Consider the following 13,824-nt stretch of genomic DNA (forward strand, 5'->3'; position numbering starts at 1 on the left):
AATAACAATAACTTTTCCTTATTTATAAACTGTTAGTCAATGTTGTTACATTAGGAAATAAAAATGTTATTTTATTAATAACATGTTTATTAATATAATAGTATAATTATACTAAAAAAAACTCCATTCACTTTTACAGAAAATCTAGCAAGATAATATAAAAGAAAAAAATAGATGAGGGTTTTAAATTGAGTAACAAGCAAAAATGTATTTTTTTTTTAAAGGTTCATATTATATTTACATTGAAAATACTTTTAATTTTAAACATCATAAAACAGAAAATTAAATGCTAAATAAAAATAGGATGTTTCCTTTTAGTAGGTTAAAAAATACGTACGCTTATTTAGAATTTTTACAAGAGATAAAAATTAAAAACACAACAGCCAAAAAAAAAAAAAATTGTGACAAACATTGCTCTTTAATTCAGGATAATTAAAGGGCATGCGGGTGAGAATTTTATACGTAATATTTTTATTTATATTTATTTATTTTATATTTAGTATAATTTTGTTTACAATTTTTTTTAAATTTACTTAAACATATATATATATATTTGTACAACCCAGTGATTCCCAAACTGTACGCCGCGGCCTATTCACAGGGACACCGTGAAATATTATAAAAAGCATCATAATTAATTGAACCAAGAAATTTATAATTATTAATTTAATGTTAATAAAAACAAATTGTTAAGGATGCAGTATGTAGGGGGTATACCGAAATGAAACGACTAGCACTAGATAGGGGATCTTGGACAGCTGCATCAAACCAGTCAAATGACTGAAAAAAAATTATATTAGATATTTATATTTTTGAGTGGAAGAAATGATATCTGCGAGTACGGTTTAAAATTTCTTTACATTAATTATACCTGATTTTTTAACAGAAAAAAAATGTCAAAGTAAAAAAATAATGAAGATACAGGAGTTTTACTTATTTTTATCTCTTACGATTAGTTATACTTTTACTTAGAGTAGGGCGCCGCAACTCGGAAAAGTTTGGGAACCACTGATATAGACTATGACATTCCCGGTAGCGAAAGGATTCCGACGCAAGGTTATACATATAAATCGGTTCAGCCGTTGAGCTGCTACGGTGGAACAAACATATATACATCCTCTAAATACATTACACTCCTTTTTTGGACAGTCGTATAATAAATTATTGTACTATAAATCACAGTATGTTTTAAAAGTAAATTAAAGATATTTGAATTTTTCAAAGGTCTAAATTTATTGTACGAATAAAAACAGCTGTTATTAATTTTTATAAATTTATACATTTTTTTGTTAAGTTTTGCTTTTTACAAAAGTTGTTTTTTTTTTTATTCAAATACTTTATTAAATTAATTTTCTTAAAATAAAATTTTCTACACGTTTTGATAATAAAATGTACGAAATTTATTAATCATTTAACAAAATCATTGTATTTCAAACCTAAAAAAATGTTTTTTGTCACCGAAGTTTTCTGTTTACCGTTGAGTATCATGAAAACTACGGGAAATACAGTTCTGAGACCTGTTTGATTCGTTTTTTCAGATCAAAAAACATAATAAGTTTGTATGAACCTTTTTTCTTATTTCAAGCTGTAGAATCTGTTTCCAAATTATTTCCTTTTTCTTTTGAAAAATCACCCACCGTGTCCCACGAAAAGGCATTATAGATTTTTGATTTAGCATCAGTCACCCATTCCCCACCAATTTTATTGAAACTTCACAGACCTTTTAACGAAGGTTCTAAAAATATTGTGGAAATTTCCACCTTCTATGGTTTATAAAAACAAAATGGCGGCTTTCAAATAAATAAAAAAATCAATTTCAGAGAAACCACATTTTTATTCATTACACAATAGCTGGTAGAAATGATTAAACACAGGTGATGTATTGTTAAACAGCTGTTCAAATTGAATGAAACAAGTTAATAATTAGTCATAACCATGAATAATTATCTAACTGTGTTTAATTATTCTAGTTATAAATTATCAATTGTTAAGTTTAAGAATCGTTGGGGAAATAAACGAGTTATGCTAAATTAAAAGCCTATACTCCTACGTGGAACAACGTTATATATGTATATACATATACATATTTATATAGCCTATGACACTCCTTGTAAAGTAAGATTTCCAACATGGGGTTATACATCTAAATCGGTTCAGCCGTTGAGCTGCTACGGTGGAACAAACATATATACACCCTAAATACATTGCACTCCTTTTTGGGCAGTCGTGTAAAAAGTTAAAAAAAAGCAGATCAAAAAAAAGTTAAAAAAAAAAAAGGAAATGAAGTCGGGTTTTTTTAATATTTATTTCCATTAATTTCTTTTTATTTTAATAAATTAACTGGTTAAATGCTCTATTAATAAGATACGATATAAAATTCAACGATAATGTACGTCATTTTATCAAAAAGATCAGCGTTATTGTATCATGACAGCCACATAAATTCAATCGGTTAGTAATCGTTGGCTCATCTGTCAGCATGTATCCCGTTACATTATATAATTTGTTTTAATAATAAAAATAAAGTGCAAGGGTATACATAAATGAATTTAGAATAGAACAGAAGAGTAAAATATGTTAGTACCAAGTGCGCTGACGATTACGTGATGCAAAAGGCTGTTTACACTAAAAACGGTCAACCAATGTTAAATAATTAATAGATAAAATAAATTATAAAACAAATTTAAAAAAAAGGTTTGAAAAAGAACTAATATTGGAAAAAAAAATTGTTATTTAAATTTTAAATGCGTAAGAAAAAATAAATTAATTAAAAAACTATAATTATGGATTTTATTAAGCAATACAAAGAATGAAAAATTTAAAAAGCTATCGAAACTAAAATTATTTGTGGACGTAAGAAAAAATAATAATATATATTTAGAATTCTGTTAATACAGAATGTTAATAAAGTATAAGAATTTTTATGTTATGTGGATTCATTCGTTCGATTTTTTTTTTTTGTTTTTTATTTAACCTCCGGGACCACCGTTAGGTATTATTCCAGAGGATGAGATGGATAACAATGTAGTGTGTGAAAATGCCATGCCTGACCGGAATACGAACTGGGACCTCCGGATGAAAGACTGAGACGCCGAGGCCGGCAAAAGTATAAATCGTTCGTACCATTTATACTTCTTTATACGAACGATATATATAAAATTACATTTGTGTTATGGGGATAAAAATCTGATGTTGACACCACATGACCTTCTTGTACGCCTATTAAATTACACATACACATTTTTTTACAATCAGAGGTTAATGATTATTAATAAATCAATATACTGAAATTAAAAAAAAAAAATTAAAAATAGAAGGAAATGAAGTCGGATTCGAACAGATGCCTTTCCCTTGTACGATCGAAATATTTTACTAATTGGATCGTGCAATTAATTTGGCTATAACTGTGGAACGAATGAAAATAAGTATCATTATAATACATCGTAGTAATTCTAGCCGAAAGTAAAAAAAGATTTAAAAGAAAAAATGAACGGCATGGATGAAGTCCTAATGAAAATAACAAGAAAAAATCGAAAGTAACGAAATGTACTAGAAATAAAGATGGACTACTGAATGTAAAAATATGAAGAGAAAAGATTATACAGGTAGAAGAATTTTGTTATTTGGGAAGTAGAATTAATTGCTAAAATGGATGAAGCAAGAGCGATATAAAATGCAATATAGCACAGGCGAAACAAGCCTTCAGTAAGAAATATAATTTAGTTACGTGAGAAATTAATTTAAACATCAGGAAAACCTTTTTGAAAGTATGTATTTGAAGCGTATCTTCCATATAAAGATATGGAAGTGGAACTTGGACGATCGGAGTAGCTGAGAATAAAAGATTAGAAGCTTTTGAAATGCGGTGCTATAGGAGAATGTTAAAAATCAGATGAGTGGATTAAGTGACTGCGGAAATCGATGAAGAAAGAAGCATTTGGAAAAATCTAGTTAAAAGATGAGACAGAATTACAGGCCACATATTAAGGCATCCTGGAATAGTCGGTTTAATATTGGAGGGACAGGTAGAAGGGAAAAATTGTGCAGGCAGGCAACGTTTGGAATATGTAAAACAAATAGTACGCGATGTAGGATGTAGAGGGTATACCTAAATGAAACGACTAGTACTAGATAGAGAATCTTGGAGAGCTGCATTAAACTAGTCAAATGACTGGACAAAAAAAAAGTTATATATGGTTGAAAGGCTCTCAATGAAGGTTGCTTACTGCAGTTAAGAAAAAGTCCAATATCCAAATTGTTTTGTATTTTGGGCTTTCTTAGACACTTTTGGTCCAGTCCATAGCAACAAAAGGAGAGGTGCAAAACTAGATGTTACATTTTACGGCTAATCGTTTTTGAGTTATGCGACACAAACATACGTACGTCATGCCGAAACTAGTCAAAATGGATATCTCCGTTTAAATCTGAAAACCGACATTTTTCGGGATCACAATTCTTCCTTTACTTCGTACAAGAAAGTAAAAAGGAAAAAATTGGGTTTTAGAGCCGTGTTTAAAAACGTAACTCAAGAAACAGCTAAAAATGTTCAGGATTTTGAAGCTTTACGTTGTAAAAGTTTTTGTTGTTGTTAGTACGCTAAATTCATAAACGTTATTTAGTTACAATTAGAAATACATTTAACAAAATCATGTGTAATGAAACATAAACCATGTAACATTTTCTCGGCGGGCCATAGGCCCACTTTTTCCTGGTATATACAATAAGTGGAACTTTCTTTTTAGCCTCCTTTTCCTGTTTAGCCTACGGAACCACCTCAGAGGATAAATGAGGATGATATGTATGAATTTAAACGACGTGCCCGCCTCCGTAGTGCCAGTGGTAGCGTCTCGGCCTTTCATCCGGAGGTCCCGGGTTCGAATCCCGGTCAGGCATGGCATTTTTCATACGCTACATTTCCATATCCCACGCATAAGCTTCACGCTTAAGTGGCGATATCATCAACAAAGAAAAAAAGGTGTAGTCTTACACAGTCTCATGAACCATTCTTGAGATTTGTGGTTAATTGAAACCCAACCACCAAAGAACACCGGTATCCACGATCTAGTATTCAAATCCGTATAAAAGTAACTGCCTTTATTAGAATTTGAACCTTAGAACTCTCGACTTCGAAATCAGCGGATTTGCAATGACGAGTTCACCATTCCATTACACCAACCTGGTAGGTTGTGTCCGTATAAATTACTTACGATAATTACAGGGACTCTCTCATCCCTTCCAAAATAAGACCGTGACCCGGTGTAAGTGTACTACACAGAGCGGTCTAACTAGAAGTATTAGTGTCAAGACCGAGTCCCGGCTTCTGGGTTGGGGTCCAGGAACGATATCGGGCTTGGATACCTCGCTCTAGGAGTTAGAAGCAGGCAATGAAAAGATCTAACCGAAGGGCTGTCAGACTATACTTATGGCCGGAGGACGAGGAGACCCGTTTGAGTAGACAACCCCCTGGACAGTGCTTTGCTTTGGATCCAGCCTAGGGGGGTAGGGTGAAAAATAAAAATTACGATATACTTAACGCAATAAGGTTATTTTTTGCACTAATTCAACGTTAGACGATCAACTACGATCGAAATTTCTGATTTGTGGTTTTTTGTTTTATTTTTCGTTGCGGGGCTTAATTTTTTTTAAATACAAATCTAAAATGGGCATGAGGTTTTTTTATTCTTAGTACTTCTAATATTAAAATATATAAATATGCGCATGTGTTTCTTGTTGAACCGACCTTAATTTCGAATTGTACTAATTTCAGCATATTTATTCCTTTTAATTACTATTTTATTAACCAACCTTTGTATTTACTTCATAAGCGCAGGAAAAATTTTCATCTGGTAATATTTCATAGAAATTAGTTTTTTTTTATATCTACTGAAGATAAGTATACAATAATAATAAAGTGTCTTCTTATAATACTAAAGATAAGTGTTAAAAATGTGCGTAAATTTCTATGTAATAATAAAATATATTTTATCGCTTTACCCTTTCCATAATATAAAAAATTATTACGGAAAATAGTTTTTATTTTTTTTTTTAATTTTTATAATCGATCATAGGTGGTAATTTGTTTTGATAGCTGTTTGATAAAAGGGTGTCTACATTTGTAATCCTATTACATACATGTTTTGATGAAACTAGTTAAATGGTTGAAAAAAAAAAGAAAAGAAAAATGATGTATTTTATTTTCTAAAAAAGGGCAAGTAAACATTTTTTTATCTCACAGTTACTTAACTAAAGAGCTTTTGATTACCTCAGGGTTTTACGCGTCCCGAGTTGTTAGGAAAAAACAACACAAATCTTCCTTAATTATAGTCATATTCTCTTGCTGCGTGCGCACCCCTTTTTTTTAAACAAAAAAATACTAATTGCAAAGCATAATAATAATATATGTAATAGATATAAATTTAAAATAACATAAATGCAACAAACTTAGAAAAATAATTATTAAACGACCATTTTTCCAGTTGGTGAAAGCTTAAGCTAAAGAAATTATTTATAATTTAAATAACTAAAAAAAATTTATCATTTATCCATACATTTTAAAAATCATTTTATCCAGCATCTTAGAAATCCCCCTCTCCACCAAAAAAAAACAAAACAAAAAACAACCTCAAACTTTATCTACATAGCTTAAAATACTTATGTATTTAATTAGAAATAAAAAAAATAATAATAAAAATTAAATAAACATTTAACAATTACAAAAAACATAATTTGTCCATAAATAGAAAATTACCGGAACAATTTCGTTTTCGTTTCAAAACTATTTATAAAACAAAAACCGGGTGATGCCCGATAACATTTACTGATGGATAATAATGAATTTTTTAGCGTATGAAAAATATGTCATATCTGTCTGGATTTGAACCCGGGACCTCGGGATGGAAAGCAGAAATATTACCATTCATCCACAAGTATATTTTTTATATTCATATTTACTTATATTAATTTCCCCTTTAATCTACTGATAATGACGATATATTTATATAACGATCAAAATGCGTTCCTAATTTTTAAATCTTATGTTTTTTCTTTGAGATTTTATTAATTAATATATTTATTATTTTTATGAATTGATATAGATGAATACCACTTATTATTATTACTGTTAACTTTCTTCTCTAGTAAACCGATGATTCATTTTTTCATGGTTTCCCTTGACCATTCCAGGGGAAAAAAATATATATCCATTTCTGACGAGTATGATGTTACCGATATTCACTTAAATTTCTATAACCACTGGACCGAATTGAAGAATATTTTTATGAATAAATTTATCGGGCTAACTTTATTACTGGATGAACAGAAAAAACACAGAACATGTAGTATACAATCTGTCATTTTACGTGCCGTAATATTTTTTTCGTTTTCCTGTTTATTCTCCGGTAATTACCGTTCAGATAATACTTCAGAGGATGATATATACGAGTGTAAATGATGAAATGTAGTCTTGTACAATCTCAGTTCGACCATTCCTGAGATGTGTGGTTAAATGAAACCCAACCACCAAAGAACACCGGTATCCACGATCTAGTATTCAAATCCGTATAAAAGTAACTGTTTTTACTAGGACTTGAACGCTGGAACTCTCGACTTTCAAATCAGTTGATTTGGGAAGACGCGTTCACTACTAGACCAACCCGGTAGGTTGCCGTAATATTTTGTCTTACAAATAAATCACGTTCTGTAAGAAATAAGATAAAATGTAATAAATTGTTCACCAGTTATCACAGATTTAATAAACAAATCATTATCGTACCAAAATTTTCGTAATTAAGATATTAGTGTACTTTTTTATTCTTTGTACAGAGCGCTATCTACAAATTGCTGATGATGTGTTTTATTAACTTTGTGCTTTATATAAAAAAAAAAAACAAAAGCAAAAGAGCTTGAACGATAAAACATATTTTTAACTTTATAGAATGAACATGAACAGTTTATACGATTTAAATCTTTTTTGCATTGTGTGCTATTTCTTGATTTGAAATATTTAATAATAGCTGCCCGTCATATATTGTTGAAAAATAAATATTTAAAATTTCAGTCCCTCAGCACAAAATGGATTTCAAAATATTCGAAAATAAAAAAAAATAAAGCAAATACTGCATATATTTTTAAATCTCAGCTGCTGGATTCTTTCCCAATCAAAATAAATATCAAAACAATTTTTTTTTATTTTTAACTGAAAACATTTTCTTCCGCGATTTTAAAAATAATCTGATACCAGAAGGAACACCGGTTAAATTAGTTTACGTATGTAAAATTTTGTATCATACTGATTTGAATATAATATTCATTTATCTATCTATTGTTTTCGAACATTTGGAGAATATTTTACAAATAATCTGCCTCAAAAAGTATTGTAAGTAAAAGTTAAATTTACAATATTTTATTTAAGGCTTTTGCCCTAAAAGTTATTTATTTATAAGCAAGACTAAATCAGGTAACTTTAAAGAAAAAAATTTAATAAGGAATTCATAAACTGTTCTAAGATTCGATTCCCCAAAAGGAAAAAAAGACGAAAGTTAATTTATATCGGAAATATTAGAAAAAAAATAAACGTGAAATTATCTTCCTTCCGTTGCCTTTTAATATATGAGTATATATAAAAATGGATGTTTATCGATGTTTGTTTGTCCCGTATGGGTTCCTGTACCACTCATCTGATTGCGATGAAACTTTGGTGAGTTATGCGCACACCCGCGAAGGTTTCTGAATTAGTTTGGACCCGCTAGGTGGCGCTGAGATCGAGATATTACGGAAAATTATATCTACGGTCCGATTTTTACATATTCAGAATTTGTGTTACATGGGAAGAAATACCTCTGCAAAAAATGAACTCGCTAGATGGCGCTGGGGTTGAGATATTTTGAAAAATTTCATTTATGACCCGATTTGGCTCATATTTTGAACATATATAAGTTACATAAAAAGAATAACTTTTGCAAAAATTATACCCGCTAGGTAGCGCTGGTGTAGAGATATTTACGAAACAAACAAATATACAAACATTTTCTTCTTCTGTATATATAAAAGGCAATATCCATATGTGTCCGCCATAGACTAAAAATAATGGACCGATTTGCGCGTGGGGAAAAAAGAAAAAACGGAAGAAAGGAAAATTTCGAAAAAGGGTAAACAGGAGAAATAAGGAAATATGGAAAGGGAAAAGGAAACGGGGAAATTGGAAAAATGGATAAAGTAAAAGTTTAAATTTTGTGTTCAAAATGAAAGGTCAAAATTTCAATTGTATTCATTTAACCTACATATATATATATATACACACCCTTAAATCTAGCAATAGCAAAGCATTGCCGGGTCTGCTAGTATATATATTTAACATCAGTATGTCCACATTCAAAATGCAAACGAAATTTTGTTTCGTTTGAATTTGTAACAAGTGTTACATTTTTAAGTTTGTTTAAAATTGAGCCGTATATTTTTTTCCAAGAAAAATTCAATCAATAAAAACTGTTATACCTTTTATCTCAAGTTATTTTTCATCCATCAAAATCATTAATAAAATAGAATAGATAAAATAAAACAAGATTTTTACACTGTTTTCTTCTACGAAACATTGTCTTACGTAAATTATTCTAGGACCGATAGACACAAATATAAGGAGGTAGAAAAATTATAGGGAAATGATGGCTAGTTGTTTTATTTAGTAATTTTTTTTTTCCAATTTTAAGATAAAAATAACATAATATGCTTATCAATCGAATTGTTTTTAATTTTAAATATATATAATTGTTATCAAATATAGTAATTTAAATGTCATTAACTTTGTCCTCTGTCAATGTCAAAAAGAACATTTGTTTATGTCTTAATCCCTGAAAAAGATCAAATTTAGTGGATATTTTACTTTTTGATCTAAACAAATTAAGTGAATACAAAAATTCATATTTTTCTATTATATTAATAAAAATGGGATTTAAAAAAATTTTTTTTTGATAGATTCCTATGATATTCTGGAAGTCTCCAGATATTCAGCAGGTTTCTTCATTTGAGTCATATTAAGTAACTGGAACATCGTTTTTTGTATTAGTTATTAACCTGCTACATATATAGAGAGGTATGCAAAGGTTGTGTTGTTAACTGGAACTGAACGAAGAAAAATAAGAATACACGAAATTAACGATACCATTATCGTTAAAATATAATTGGTTCGAATAGAATCATCAAAACATCGGGAAAAAAAAACAACTTTGTGTTTTAATAATAAATAATTAACATTTCGATAACACAATTTATTTCTACAAATATATAAATATGGTACCAAAACGATTTGGAAATATATTAAAAAAATTCTTTTCCGCAAATCGACCTCCGCCGGACGGCGGAGGTAGATTCACCGGTGTTAAGTAAGGGATAAAAAAGATTTTCACCTTAAAGTTAAGAAAAACTTCAAATTTACTCATCACGACGATGGTTGCATGTTTAGCATACGTAGCCCCATTCTTCTTACAATTCCACCAACATTTTGGCCATCCCTTGCCGTAAGGATTAGTCATATAAAAAATTGGGTACTTACGTATTAACGCCACCGCAGCTACAGCTTTATTTAAAAACAAAGTAGTCAGTCGGATTTCGATGAAAAATGGGCCGATATAGAGTTTAACATAAATTCAAAACAGTCCCTTTATTAATTTTAATAAATAGTTATTTATATTTATTTATTTTATAAATATAATTTAACCAAACTTAACCTACACTCGCTTCGCTCGCTAACCTTGACTAATTAACAGGAGTTGATTATTGATTTTGATTATTTAAATAATAAATAATTGCAATAATTACTGAATTTATTAAATAAATACTCAAAAAATTACGGTATTAATTAGTCAAGGTTAGCGAGCGTAGGTTAAGTCGGGTTAAATTATATTTATAAAATAAATAACCATTTATTAGAATTAATAAAGAGACTATTCATTTTCCACCGAAAACCGATAGACTTTGTTTTTAAATAAAGCTGTAGCTGCGGTGGCGTTAATACGTAAGTACAAAAAATCGTTTCAGACACAAGTTTTAGGTAATGTTGAGAGGACTAACTACCACTTTAAACCGATTCGATATTGTGCCTACTAAGGGAGGTATAGTTTTTTGTCTTCGAAACCCAATTTTTTCCACCCCCTGCCACAATGGTTGGAGATATCAGAAAAATTTACTTAAATAAGTTTACGCCCTTATCCAAAGAATAACGGAACTTTAAACGAATTCGATATTTTACTTAATAAGAAAGTTATAGCGTTATTTTATTTTTTCGAAAAAGCCCCCATTTCCACCCCCATTGTCTGATTTTGCCCATTAACGAACTCGATCGAGATTTTGGATCGTTATATTTTATGTATCAATTTTAAAGTGAATGGCGCAAAATTACGTCAGTTATCGTGTCCACAAGAGAGTGAAATAATATATATATATATATATATGTATAAACTTTTGACTGACGGTGATTTTGGGGTTTGGGGATGGTAAACGCGAAGATACGTCGAAATTTTCCGGAAGTCGAATCATGATACCCATTACAACAGGTAGCTTACTTACGAAATTATCTAAAAAACAATTTTTTTTTTAATAATAAATAATTAAAATTTTGATAACAGATTTTATTTCTACAAATTATAAATATAGTACCAAAATGATTTGGAAACCTTATAAAAAAGGAATGGATAAATTTTAACAGTGATGATCTATCAAATAAAATTATTTTTTCTAATTTATAAATTAATTTAGTACTAAATTCATTATTATTAATTGTAATCGATTTTTTTCTCGGTAGTTTTCAGTTTCAGTCAGAAAATAACATAAATTTTGATTTCTTGACGAAAGTTTATCGACCTATTAATAAAATTTATAACAATAAACAGAATTCATTAAAAAAATTTAACTCAACCTTACATTTTAAGACGAAATAAACGCGGTCTTAAAAGGAAACCTGTTTTAGATTCATTGAAAATATTTAATTTTTCCTAATGTGTACGTTGCAATCTGTTCAACTAACGAATAAGAAAAGTCTACTCTGAAATGAGATGAGGATGATATATATGATGTAAATGTGGTGTAATCTTGTAAAGACTCGGGCAAATCATTCCTAAGACGTGTAGGTAATTGAACCCCAACCAATAAAGTATACCGGTAACCGCTATTTAGTATTCAAATCCGCATAAAAATAACTAATTTTTACTAGGATTTGAACCATAAAACCTTTGACGTTGAAAACTAGCTATTAAAACAACTGATTTGGACGACGAGTTAACTACTAAGACCAGCTAGTTTTATTGAAAATATTAATTTAAAAAAAATATATTTTTTTATAACAAAGATTATTTATTTAATAATTAAAAATATTAATAGCGGTATAAAACCAAAATAATAATTGACATAAAATGATTTAATATACGAGTAAAATAACTTTAAAAAAATCATTTAAAACAAAAAAATAACGACTGAAGTTTGGTCACGAGTTAGGACATCATATATTTAAAAGAAAAATCATACGTAAGAAAAAAACTTCCTTCTTTTTTTTTGAGATCGGTTTAAAAAATGTTTTAAACATTTTTATAGTACCCATTTTAATCAGAAAGAAAAAACATAAATGAAAGGAAATTTTTATACAGTTTTATATATATATATATATATAATGATGTAAATAAAGATACTCTTTTGCTAAAAGGACAGTGACCTACTTCTAACGGTGAATCGCTTTAAAAAGTAGGTGGGCAATCATTGCACTAGCAAGCAAGCTCTAACATTATCGTTAAGATATCTGTATGAACTTACAGCAAATGCATTCCGTTATACGTATTTAACTTTTCTCTTTTTTTGTAACGAATAACTTATGGTTAACGTGGCAGTACAACAATATTATTACAACAGAATAATTACAGAATTACAATTAAGATTACAACTAAACTCGTAATTACAATAAAGAATTACCTTAAAAATTTAAAACATTAAGTCACGAACAATAATAATAACAAAAATCACAAGTCAGTTTTATAAAACAAAAAAAAAGGAAAAATAACATACAAGATCCGGTTAAAATATAATAAAAAATAAAAGAAATGAACACGATTGCGTCGAGGTAAATGAACGCACTTTATAGTTATAGAATACGACACAACAGAATACAGTTACTCGAACAGCGAACGAACAGGTAAGGCAGACAACTGAGCCGGAGTTAAAAGTTTCGTTTTGATTCCGCTAGTAAGCAATACACAACCAACGGTGCCTGTTTACCCCCACCATTTCATTAAAGAAACAGGCATCTACTGTACTGTCTTCATTTACCCTCTCTCCATTCACTGTCGATATCCCTCCCGCCGACAACTAGTATACCAACAGCAAGCTCAGCTGTGTGTACTAAACAAAACTTCGTAATACTTGTGTGTTAGTGTATCATATATATATATATTAATAATAAACTAGTGACAGTTGAGATTCATTTTCTCTACTGCACCTATCTTTTTCTTAACAAAAAATAGAAGTTACTGGTAACACTATTTTATATATTCATCCTTCACAACATATATATATATATAATTTCAAATATATTTCATATATTTATATAATAATTATTGAAGTAAAAATTATATTACGAGGTTGAAATGTAATGCAAAATTGTTCATAATTCCGCAAATGAAACAATTATAATATAAAAATAAATTTTATTTACAACAAAAACTCCACCATTTACGTTTCATCTGACAGTAAACGAATTTTCTAATTCCATCAATGAACAAAGCTGACTGTATTTCTTTGATCCACGATCTTAACCAACCGGGATGGTCTAGAGGTGAACTCGTCATC

General features: G+C 29.3%; 1 protein-coding gene across 1 annotated transcript in view; it reads right to left on the minus strand.

The window, feature by feature from the left end:
* mtd (TLD domain-containing protein mustard) overlaps nucleotides 1-13,221 on the minus strand; it is an 837,104-nt gene extending 823,883 nt beyond the window's left edge. Inside the window, exon 1 of the mRNA XM_075380551.1 lies at nucleotides 12,952-13,221. The gene's annotated coding sequence lies outside the window, so the exon portion shown is untranslated. The remainder of the gene's footprint in view (nucleotides 1-12,951) is intronic.
* Between the last annotated feature and the right edge of the window lie 603 nt (nucleotides 13,222-13,824).

The sequence above is a fragment of the Lycorma delicatula genome, chromosome 12 (genome assembly GCF_047948215.1).
Source record: "Lycorma delicatula isolate Av1 chromosome 12, ASM4794821v1, whole genome shotgun sequence".
In the NCBI taxonomy this organism is placed as follows: Eukaryota; Metazoa; Arthropoda; class Insecta; order Hemiptera; family Fulgoridae; genus Lycorma; species Lycorma delicatula.